Source organism: Nicotiana sylvestris, chromosome 4 (assembly GCF_000393655.2).
Source record: "Nicotiana sylvestris chromosome 4, ASM39365v2, whole genome shotgun sequence".
In the NCBI taxonomy this organism is placed as follows: Eukaryota; Viridiplantae; Streptophyta; class Magnoliopsida; order Solanales; family Solanaceae; genus Nicotiana; species Nicotiana sylvestris.
This window is the reverse complement of record NC_091060.1, coordinates 78,436,166-78,447,970: the sequence shown is the minus strand read 5'-3', so window position 1 is coordinate 78,447,970 and position 11,805 is coordinate 78,436,166.

Here is an 11,805-nt window from a genome sequence, read left to right as displayed (position 1 = left end):
GCCACGATGTGCTTAGTGTGGTAAGCAGCATGCCAGGCAGTGCCGTATAGGATTGGGTGTTTGTTATACTTGTGGTTATCTGGGCCACGTTATGAGGGATTGTCCGACGAGAGGTGATTCAAGCATGGCTCAGCTAGCGGGTTCTATAGCTTGTTCGTCATTATCAGTACACCCGCATGGGCAAGGTTCACAAGCACCAATGAGTCGTGGTATAGGCAAAGGCGGGGCATCTAACTCGAGCGGTCCTCAAAACCGCATTTATGCATTGGCAGGACGACAGGATCAAGAGTCATCGCCTGATGTTGTTATAGGTACATTATCAGTCTCTTTATATGATGTATATGCACTGATTGATACAGATTCCACCTTATCATATGTTACTCCGTTGGTTGCTAGTATGTTTGGAATAAAACCTAAATTAGTTAAACCTTTTGGGGTGTCCACACATGTTGGGGACTCAGTGATATCTAAGCAAGTATATAGGGGTTGTATAATAGTAGTTCATAATCGATCTACAGTAGCGGACCTAATTGAGTTAGATATAGTAGAATTTGATGTTATAACGGGTATGGATTGGTTGGCTTCTTGTCATGCCAACGTTGATTGTAGATCAAAGATAATTCGATTTCAATTTCTAGAGGAGCCTATTTTGGAATGGAAAGGTAATGCAGCATCGCCGAGAGGAAGATTTATTTCCTATCTCAAGGCAAGAAAGATGATCAGAAAGGGCTGTATTTATCACTTAGTTCGGGTTTAGGATGTGGAAGTAGAGTCACCAACCATTCAGTCCATCTATGTAGTTAATGAGTTTCCCGATATTTTTCTCGATGAGCTTCCGGGTCTCCCGCCAAAGCGAGAAATTGAGTTTGCTATTGACCTACTACCAAATACTCATCCAATATTTATTCCTCTCTATAGAATGGCCCCCACAGAGCTGAAAGAGTTGAAAGAACAGCTAAAGGATTTTCTTAAAAAAGGCTTTATCAAACCTAGCACATCACCATGGGAAGCACCTGTGTTATTTGTGAGGAAGAAAGATGGTTTCTTACGGATGTGTATTGATTATAGACAGTTGAATAAGGTGACAATCAAGAATAAGTACCCGCTTCCGAGGATTGATGATTTATTTGATCAGTTGCAAGGTGACAACTATTTTTCAAAGATAGACTTGAGGTCCGAGTACCATCAGGTAAGGGTTAAGGAGGAAGATATTCCGGAGACAGCATTTAGAACTAGATACGGGCACTTTGAGTTTCGTGTTATGTCGTTCAGTTTGACCAATGCCCCAGCATTATTCATGAATTTTATGAACCATGTGTTCATGCCCTTTTTTAGATCTGTTCGTAATTGTATTTATCGACGATATATTGGTATATTCTCGTTCAGAGGCTAAGCATGCAGATCACTTGTGTACTATTCTCAGAGTTCTACAAGAAGGGAAGTTGTATGCAAAATTCTCTAAATGAGAATTTTGGTTGAACTCTGTAGCTTTCCTTGGGCATATCATTTCGGGTGAAGGCATCCGGGTGGATACACAAAAGATTGAGGCAGTGAAGACTTGGCCTAGACCCACAACACCGACGGAGGTTTGTAGCTCTCTCGATTTGGCAGGTTATTATAGGAGATTTGTAGAGGGATTTTCTTCCTTTTTAGCACCTTTGACAAAGTTGACTCAGAAGGGAGCAAATTTTCAATGGACTGATGCTTGTGAACGGAGTTTCTAGGCATTAAAAGACATATTAACTTCAGCACCGGTTCTAACGCTCCCAAAAGGGACCAATGGTTATGTGATCTATTGTGACGCTTCATGCATTGGATTGGGTTTTGTGCTGATGCAACATGGTAAGGTTGTAGCTTATGCTTCTAGACAACTAAGAAAGCACGAGAAGAACTACCCGACCACGATTTAGAGTTAGTCGTGGTGATTCATGCACTAAAAATGTGGAGGCACAACTTGTATGGCATTTATTTTGATATTTATATGGATCATAAAAGCCTCCAGTATATCTTCAAGAAAAAGGAATTGAATTTACGTCAAAGGAGATGGTTAGAGTTACTTAAAGACTATGACGTTGATATTTTATACCATTCGAGGAAAGTGAACGTAGTAGCCGATGCCCTCAGCCGTAGATCCATGGGTAGCCTATCATATTTACAGCCAGAAAAAAGGGGAACAACCCATGAGATTCATCATCTAGCTAGTCTTGGAGTTCGATTACTGGACTCATGTGATATTAGAATTACTATTCAGGATACGACAACATCCTCTTTAGGAAATGAAGTAATGGAATGCCAATACGAGGATCTTGTGTTAGTTCATTATAGGGATACCACCCCTCAGAAGGAGAAGACACCGTTTGAAATTACAGAAGATGCGGTCCTTAGATATCGAGGGCGATTATGTATGCCTAAGATTGCAGGACTGCGTCGGTAGGTTATGGGAGAAACTCACTATTCTCGTTATTCTATCCATCCTGGAGTGACAAAAATGTATCATGATATCATGGAAGTAGATTGGTGGGACGGAATGAAAAAGGATATAGCAGAGTTTGTTGCTCAGTTTCCTAACTGTCAGCAGGTTAAGATTGAGCATCAAAAACTCGGTGGATTATTGTAGGCTATGGAGATTCCGATTTGGAAATGGGAAATAATCAATATAGATTTCATCGTAGGCTTACCTCGTACCCAACATAAGTTCGATTTGATATGGGTGATTGTTGATAGGCTTACAAAGTCAGCTTGTTTTCTACCCGTTAGAACTACATATTCCTTATAGGATTATGCAAAGCTTTATATTAAGGAGATAGTACGACTGCATGGTGTCCCTATATCTATTATCTCGAATAAAGGATCTCAATATACAGCTAACTTCTAGAGGTCCTTCCAAAAAGGATTGGGCACTCAAGTAAGTCTTAATACAACATTTCATCCCCAGACAGATGGACAGGCTGAGCATACTATTCAAACACTTACGGATATGTTACGAGCTTGTGTGATAGACTTCAAAGGTAGTTGGGATGATCATCTACCGCTTATTGAGTTCGCATATAATAACAGTTACCACTGCAGTATCCAGATGGATCCGTACGACGCTTTGTATAGCCGTAGGAAATCTCCTATAGGGTGGTATAATGTTAGAGAATCTAGGTTACATGGGCCAGACCTGGGTCAGCAAGCCATAGAAAAAGTAAAGCTGATCTGGGATCAACTATTAACAGCTCAAAGTTGTCAGAAATCATATTCTGACATGCGGCGACGAGATTTAAAGTTCGGGGTTGATGATTGGGTATTCTTAAAGGTGTCACCTATGAAGGGTGTGATGAGGTTTGGCAAGAAAGGCAAACTTAGCCCATGATATATTGGGCCTTATAGGATCATTCAGAGAGTGCGCCAAGTAGCTTATGAGTTAGAATTGCCCTAGGAATTGGAGTCTGTCCATCTGGTTTTTCACGTATCTATGTTACGAAAGTGAATTGGCGATCCTACTCGAGTGGTGCCCACGGATGATGTATAGATTACAGAGGACTTGTCATAGGAGGAAATTCCGGTTGCTGTCCTAGACCGACAAATCCGCAAGCTATGGAATAAGGAGGTAGCCTCCGTGAAAGTACTTTGGAGAAACAACAATGTGGAAGAAATGACTTGGGAGGACTAAGAAGACATGGAGTCTAGATATCCTTACTTATTTCCTCCTCTAGAGAAGGGTTTGATTGGGATATCACAACCGTAAGGTACGTGTATAAATTCTTGTGTTGGTTAGTGTCATTGGTCTTGTGAGGCCATTGTCATTATTGATGATTATGGTCCTATATGGCGTTGATTTATTAAGCTTCTACAGGGAGAATTGGTAGTAGTGTTGTTACAAAGGCAACTCTGCCAAGGTTATATAGATCCCGGAGAGTTAAACATTCGATGACGAATGTTTCTAAGGGGGAAGGATATTACATCTCGTGTTTTCGTATGTTAAAAGTTTCATCTTCAGTTAATCGACGTAGACTCGGGGATGGGATTATCTTAAGGTTAACGTATTTACGCTATTTATAGAAAGCGATAAATAAGTGTCATAAAGGATAAAGGGTACACAAATTAAAAAAACGAGTTTCGTTGAAAGTGGCCAATTTGAGATAAAATACAGGTCGAGCGATACTGCCCGATATTTATGGACTAGTACCATACAAGGTACTATATATCCGTGATAGTATGATGTATAACGTATATTAGAAATGAGTAGTATTTTTAGGTAATTTAAGATAATTCTTAATTATAGGGGTAATTGGTTAATTATCGGGTAACCGGACATTACCTAGTTAATTAATAAAATTAATGGATAAGATTAATCCCCCCCACGAAAAACATGGCAGAAGGCCACAAATTAAAGGAATGACTCTTGGTCGTTCCATGACTAGGTGGCAATTAAGTAGCTAAGAAAGGGATACATCATTTGTTGTGATTAATATAAAATTCTTACCATCAGAAACTTAAGAACCTTTACAAGACAAAAGATATTGGCATTTTGGAATTAAAAGAAAAACGTTAGCCTTCCCGGAAACATTAACCATTTTCAAGTTTTCAACAAAGCTAATTTCTTCATTTCTTTAAAACGAAGCACCAACAGGACGTTAGCAAGCTTCAACAAACACATTTTCTAACCAAAAATCTAACGAGAATTATTGAAAGTTTAACAACGTACAAATTTTGTGGTTCTAAAGGGGTACAATGCAAACTTTTCCAAGAGTATCATACGGATTTTTCCTTACCCCAGGTATGTTAAGGTCATCCCTTGTTTCTTTTTGGAATGGTCCAAGTTATACAGAAGAAACGAGCAAATGCACAGTTTTCATAAACGACTCTATTCATAGAAATTTTAGAGGTCTCTGTGTTCTTGATTCCCCATGTGACATATTATTATAACTTCAGTTCATGGGTCTCAAAATAATATGCAGTTGATAAAGCTTATCCGAAAAGAATATTGAGATTTTAACATATTTTCATGCATTTTATTCATTTATGCATGTACATTGACCCATGACCAGGAGGCGTTATATACACGTATTTATATGTATATATTTATGTATATGGGACATGGAAAAAAGGTTACAGCGTTATATACGCACTACCACCTGATTAGTTGGTATATGTTGATGATGTTGTCCACAGTGTCCGAGACGATATGATAGGATGCCCTTATAGGCTTGATGATATTATGTACACCTATACCCATGCATGACACGACATTTATATGCACGTGCATGATATTATAAATGTTTCAGAATTTACAAAGTTATTCAGATTTACAGATGGATTTCTTTATTTCATATTTCATCTATGTCTTTTACGTACTATTTTTCATGCCTTACACGCTCAGTACATTTTTCGTATTGACGCCCTATTTCACGGGACATGGGTTTCATGCCCGCAAGTGCAGGTAGGCAACGTGACGGTCCCCATTCTTAGGATCTTTGCTCAGCGAGAGTTGGCGTGCTGCACCTGATCCGGAGCTGTTTTTGATTTTGGTACGATATGTTTGTATTTATATAGGTATTACATGGCTCAGTCCCATCTTTGTACAGTTATATTTCTATTAGAGGTCTGTAGACAGTATGTTGGATAGTATGTGGCCTTGCCGGCTTCCAGTTTTGAGGTATATAGTTGTCTATAGCAGCCTTGTCGGCTCGCCCTATGTATGTTGCAAGTATATCTACATATGCCTTTTTGGCAGGTTTTCTTCGTGTATATTATTCTCGTAAATCAGCAGATGTTAATCGGGTCTATATCTTAAATGCATGCTTAAGGGTGTTCGACAGGTAGGACTCGGGCACGCATCGCAACCCATCAATTTGGGTCGTGATACGCAGGGACTTGGCGTGTGTAAGAATAGCATCGCAAAAGTAGAGAATAGAGCAGTATTATAATCAAAGAGCCAATCTCTGTTATTTCAAAGTAGGAGATTTGGTTCTAAGGAAAGTAACTTAAAATACCCGAGAGCTCAACGCGGGGAAGATGGGACCAACATGGAAAGGTCCCTACCGGATTTCAGCCATCACCGGGAAAGGTTCATATGAGTTGGAAAATCAGGATGGAGATAAGCTGCCTAGCAACTGGAACATGGCACACCTCAAAAGATATTATTGTTGATCAACATTATCCGCGCGGAAAGTATATGTTGCACTCTTTTTCTCTTCGTTCAGTTTTTGTCCCAATTAGGTTTTTTGGCAAGTTTATTAATGAGGGAGCAACGGAAAGCATACTACGAGGATAGTAGTAGTAAGACCTTTAATAGCAAGGCAAATAAATTAGCTTCCACTCCAGGACGGTTAGATAATCTTTTGGCTCGATAGCAAATTCCCACTGGGAAGTAAAGTTTGTTGTTGAACAAAGTTTACCCGACCGTTAACGAGAACAAACCACTAGAGGATTGTTAGATAATCCTTCACTCGATAGCATGGATTCCTAAAGGGAAATAAGGTGTGTTGCCGAATTGAGGACTGTCTAGCAATTCATTGGTGGGATTTCTGAAGGTATAAGAGTTCTGGTGTTCCAATTCGCATTCTTCGCTTTCAAATACTGGGGGGAATGATATAAGGATACGACACCAATAATTGCCACATCAACCGGGAATGAAAATTCAAAAAAGTAAATATGTCATCGGGACCGGGGACTGCGCAGCCATCCCCATACAAACAAGTTGTATAAGATAGCCATAAGTAATGGCAATTTCTTTTTTAGCACAGCAAATGCTTGTATACTTTTGAAAATAGAGGGAATTAAATGAAATGAAATCCTTTTATTTTTTTCTTGTTTCTAGTTTGAATGATGAACTAACTCCTTCATTTGAAAGTTAAACAAGTACTTCAAATGTTAGTGCTGTAATGAACAGGAGACGTCCTCTTCAAGAACGCCATAAACATAATAGGTCCCTCACTTATGAAAACCCTCATGTTAAAGGGTAGATTTCAGAAGAATCTATCCCCGGAATAAAAATGCCTTCGGAAGATGATGCACCCAAAGACGTACACAAAAAGATGCAAAAAGTAAACTTACGCAAACACTTATAGAAACCCTCATACAAAAGGGATAATGCTCGGGGCCAAAATTCCTCAAGGAGAAAGCATCAGAGATCACACATAGAAAAACATGAACAACAAAATGTGCGCAGAATTCTTAAGAAAATGCAAAAGTTAAAGACTTGCATGGGTACTCAAACAAAAGTAAGATTCAAACCATACTTTAGCAAAAATGTCTTTATTTACAAAAAACATGCCAAAATGGCAAAAAGTATAGGAATGGGAAAAAGAAAAGCTAAACTACAGTATCTCCGGAACCAGGAGGAAAAGAAGTGTCCGCACCATCGGGAGAAGTAGGCAGCTCCCCCGATGGCTTAATATTTTCCTTGGTTTGGCCTTCATCATTGTCACCCTCCAATTCCTCTTCAGTTTCCGAAAACCTGGAACCAGAACCAGAGCGGCGGACTGCACCGGGAATCCATTTTTAGCAATCAACTCAAGCTCTCGAGCCTTAATGATTTCGGCATCAAAGTCAATAATGTCTGCTTTGGCCTCTTCCAAGTTTTTTATCCTCATGCTGCACATGGCATAAGTTTTTTCAACAATGAGGGAAGTTGCTCGGTTCTTAAGCTCTTCTTCAGTTGAGTTACCTCGGCAGAAAGGCTTTCCTAGGAGGACATAAGAGATCTGAGGTTGTTATGCTCGATAGTCTTCTTGTTCTTCTCTTCCAACTGGGCATGTTTTCCCTTGCAGCAGTTAGCTCTTCGATTTTGGAGTTCAAGGCTGCTTCTAATTCAGTCACTTTTTCAGTAGTGGCACTGTCATGCTCGGTTGCAGCAAGAACAACGTCATAGACATCAGCCCATTTAGCCTTAGCTTCATTGAATCTAACCCTCACCGGGCCTTCTTGGCTAAGGTTCACCACCTCGTGCTCGCTTTGCTGCAAATGAGCCTCCAACACAACCACCTTAGTGGCTTTGGTTTACAATTTTGAGAGGCGGAGAATAGTTTGATCCCGTTCTACCAAAAGTTGATCATGCTCAGAGGTGAGTTCCTCCTTCTCATGAATAAACCTTTGAAGGCCTTTGGAAGCAAGAAAGTTGGCCTACAAAACAAGAGAAACAAAACTTAGAAAATATTCAGACAAAAGTACAAGAAATTACAAAGGAAGAAAGGAACGCACCGCTCCAGCATTGTGCATGGCATTATTTAACAAACACTCCCCCGAGAGTGCTTGGATCTTTTCCCAATCTCTTTCCAAAGCCAGAGGCTTCAGATAGTTAGCAAGCTCCACTATTCGGGAAAGCAGGTTACACCTGGTAGAGACCGAGAGGGCCATACGTCTCCTTCTCTACAGATCCTTAGAAGGGGCAACGTAATTTTTCCCCAAATTCCCATGAATTAGGGACTGGGGAGGAGGAATATCTCCTTTGTTATCAGATACAGTATGTGGAGGTGATGTAGCAGTTGTCGATGGGAGAGAGGATGAAGATGGAAATGATGTAGCAGTTGTTGGAGATGGCAAAGACGAGGATAAAGCTGATGGAGCTGAAAGGTGCGAAGTACTTGCATCAAGTGCAGTGCTAGTGGTTGGGTGCTCGCCAACCAAATATGGCAGGGACTCGGTACCAGGCACAGCAGTTGGGACCCGATAATGGGAGTTAACATTTTCTACCAAATCAAACTCCCCTCAGAGCACCGAGGCGTCGTCCTCGGTTGGAACAGTTAACTCAGTAGATGGAGCATTCTGTTGAGTTGATAATGAACGTTGCCTTTTGTGTAGAGAAGCCCCATCATCACTAGCTTTTTCATCATCGTTGACCACCACGTTGTCTATGACCAGCCCGGGAGGAAGGCTAGTGATCACGACTTCTAGAGACGACTCGGGGGCAATAGTCTTCGTCCTTTTATTCTTTTCCTCGGCCGAGGAAGAACGCCTTCTTTTTGGTTTCTTGTTCTCCGGTTGGGTACCCCGTGATGAAACATTTATGCCCAAAGCAGGCCTGGAGATACCTGTTCGAGTAAGTGCCTCCTAAAGCAGCCTCACTGCATTAGCAGGACCAGCCAAGACATCCTCCTAGGGTACAGTAACAAAGCCCGCATGTAGACCTAATTTCATGAACAAGTTAGAAGGGTTCAAGCAATTTCTTCATATTAGAAAATAAAAGCAAGGTTAGTTCAAATTACCATGATTTTTGGCCTTCCCCCCCATAGTTAAGGGACAGTACTTTCCACAAATGAGGTTCGAGCATTGTAACTTCCAAGATCTTTTGGACCCACCAGTTCAATCCTTCCACCGCCGGTAGGACCCATCGAGTTGCTAAAACACATGACGAGATGAAGAGTCAATATGGCCACGATGGAATGTTTAGTAAAGAGGAGTATTAATTGAAAAGATCTTACGAGTGCAATTCCAAGCAGCCAGAAAAGATGAAGTCATTGCCTGAATGATCTTATTGGTGGAAACTACAACGAACCGTTCCACCCATCCACGATCGTTATCATCATCCATGTTGGTCAACAGAGCATGGTGGCCACATTTGCATAGGTTTATCATCCCCTACAGAAAATTTTGGGAGAATAGAGATTCATCATATGAGCTAAGGTTAGCTCTTCTCCAGTCTCCATGAACAGGTGGCGAAGAAAGGCAACCATCCTCCATACAGAGGGACTAACCTGTGCCAGACATATTTGGTAGCGCAGAAAAAACTCCGCAATCACGGAATCTATTTCTCCACTCAAAGAAAAGGCACCCAAAGTTACGTGTAAAAATATGTAAAACCCTCCCTAGAAGGGTCACTCCCTCCGATAGATTAGGAGCAACAATATCTAAGTCATGGAAATAACAATCTTCCTTTATATTAGGAATACTAGAAGGACGAATAGAAGAAGAATACCTACTAACAGCCCATGAATGAGGGTTAGTAGTAGCGAATTTTTCCTCGAAGTCCTTTGTGGTGTTAAGACTTATAGGGATGATCGAACCTACAGTTAGAAAATCAAAATCTTCAGCTTTGTTCTTGCACTTTGAAGAACCAGCACGCTTTGAAGAGGAAGCCATTTGAATAGAGGAAGAAAAAGGTATTGGATCGAAGATAATTAGAGAAATGATGGAAAGCAAGGATACAAGTTAGAAGTTCGAGAAATTATGAAGTGTATAAGGAGAAGGATGATGCGTATAAGTAAAATTGTGGCGGCTAAATTCATGGCCATGATTACCTTGATAATCGGCAAAAGTGGTGCTGAATCGTGGGATAACACGTGTTAGGGGCATTAAATATCGATATACATGCGTCTAATCAACCGCTAGAGGACTACAGAGGGAGTTAAAGTAATTCCTGCCAAAAGAGTATTTCTACCAAATTCTCGGTGACACAAAAGTAATGTCACCGGAAAGTAGGGGGACTATCTGTATAAGATAAAATATGTAATGACACGTGGTCATCCAAGGGAAAGACAAGTGGAACCCATGACGGGAATGGCTGAAGACCGAACACAGCTATTCTGTTTGTCAATAGAAAGGATAATGCTCATAAATATATATTAAATGCTTTGCACCTGGTAGCATTTAATAAGGAATATTCTACAGCATTAAGGACGACGGTGGTAGAAGTTTGGACAGTCGCCGAGAGTAAAGCCAAACACAACTTTCCTAACAAAGGGATGCAGTTAATTTTAGAGAAAAATACAAGGAGAAACTGTATTTACTTCGTATTATTGAACTAGTTTATGTCTACTCTAAATTGCAAAAACATAACACTGTAAGCTTCGAGGATAAACTAGAAGTTGGTAAAATGGCTCGTTAAGACTTTTGAGATATAACTTTGAGTAAAAAACATGGCTCTGATACCATTGTTGATTAACATAGTAGCACGAACATCGATTTGTGTACCTGTTAATAGTAGCGGAATCCTTGCAGAACCTCCTTTGTTCAATTGCTCAAGTCCGACTGTTAGTATACTGTATTCAAAACCAAAAAACTAGAAAATCGTTAGTTTAAGAAAATAAAACAGAAAAAATTCTGAGACCACAATTTTCTTGTGTGTCCTTAAGGAATTTAATACCCTAACAGTTGCCCAAAGATACAGATTAATTTCTCCAAGGATAGAATGGAATAACTATTCTGTGACAGCGACACTTCAAATCACAAAACTTTGGCAAACTCAAATAGCAGAGCAAATCACACAAAAATGCTTACGTTTTGCTTTTGAAAACCAATGTAGAAGATTGAGGGGAGAGATTTTAGATTTTTCGGTAGTGGAAAATGAGGTTAAGCCTCTCTATTTATAGACAAAGAAGTTGAGTCCCAACAGGTGCATAGGTGCCTGTTCATTAATAAGGTGACTATTCAGTAGAAATTACTTAAATTTATGACGGAATGTTTGGTCGTGAACTCGACCGTTGGAAAATGATTCCGTGATATTTTTTTTTTGCAAAAAAATATTAGAAAAGAAAATATTAAATGATGAAAAAGGAAAATAAATTTGGTCCAAAACATTATCAATCAATCATGTCAATTGACCGAATCCGAAGCCCAAGCTGAGCGAGCGACGACAACGATGGCGTGAGGCACCACTTCTTCTTAACTCTTTAAGAGCTAGAAGATGTGCTTCTCTATAGAAGCAAAAAGATTTTCTTTCCTTCTTCCAATGAGGGACAAAGTGCATTAGTAAAGTGAATTAATTCAAAATTTCATTTTCCTCCATTTCTTTTCCCACAATTTTCCATTCACACCTTTTTTGTTATTACTAACAAAACCCAACAATCTCCCACATGAATGGGGAATGGCTATCCGAAATAA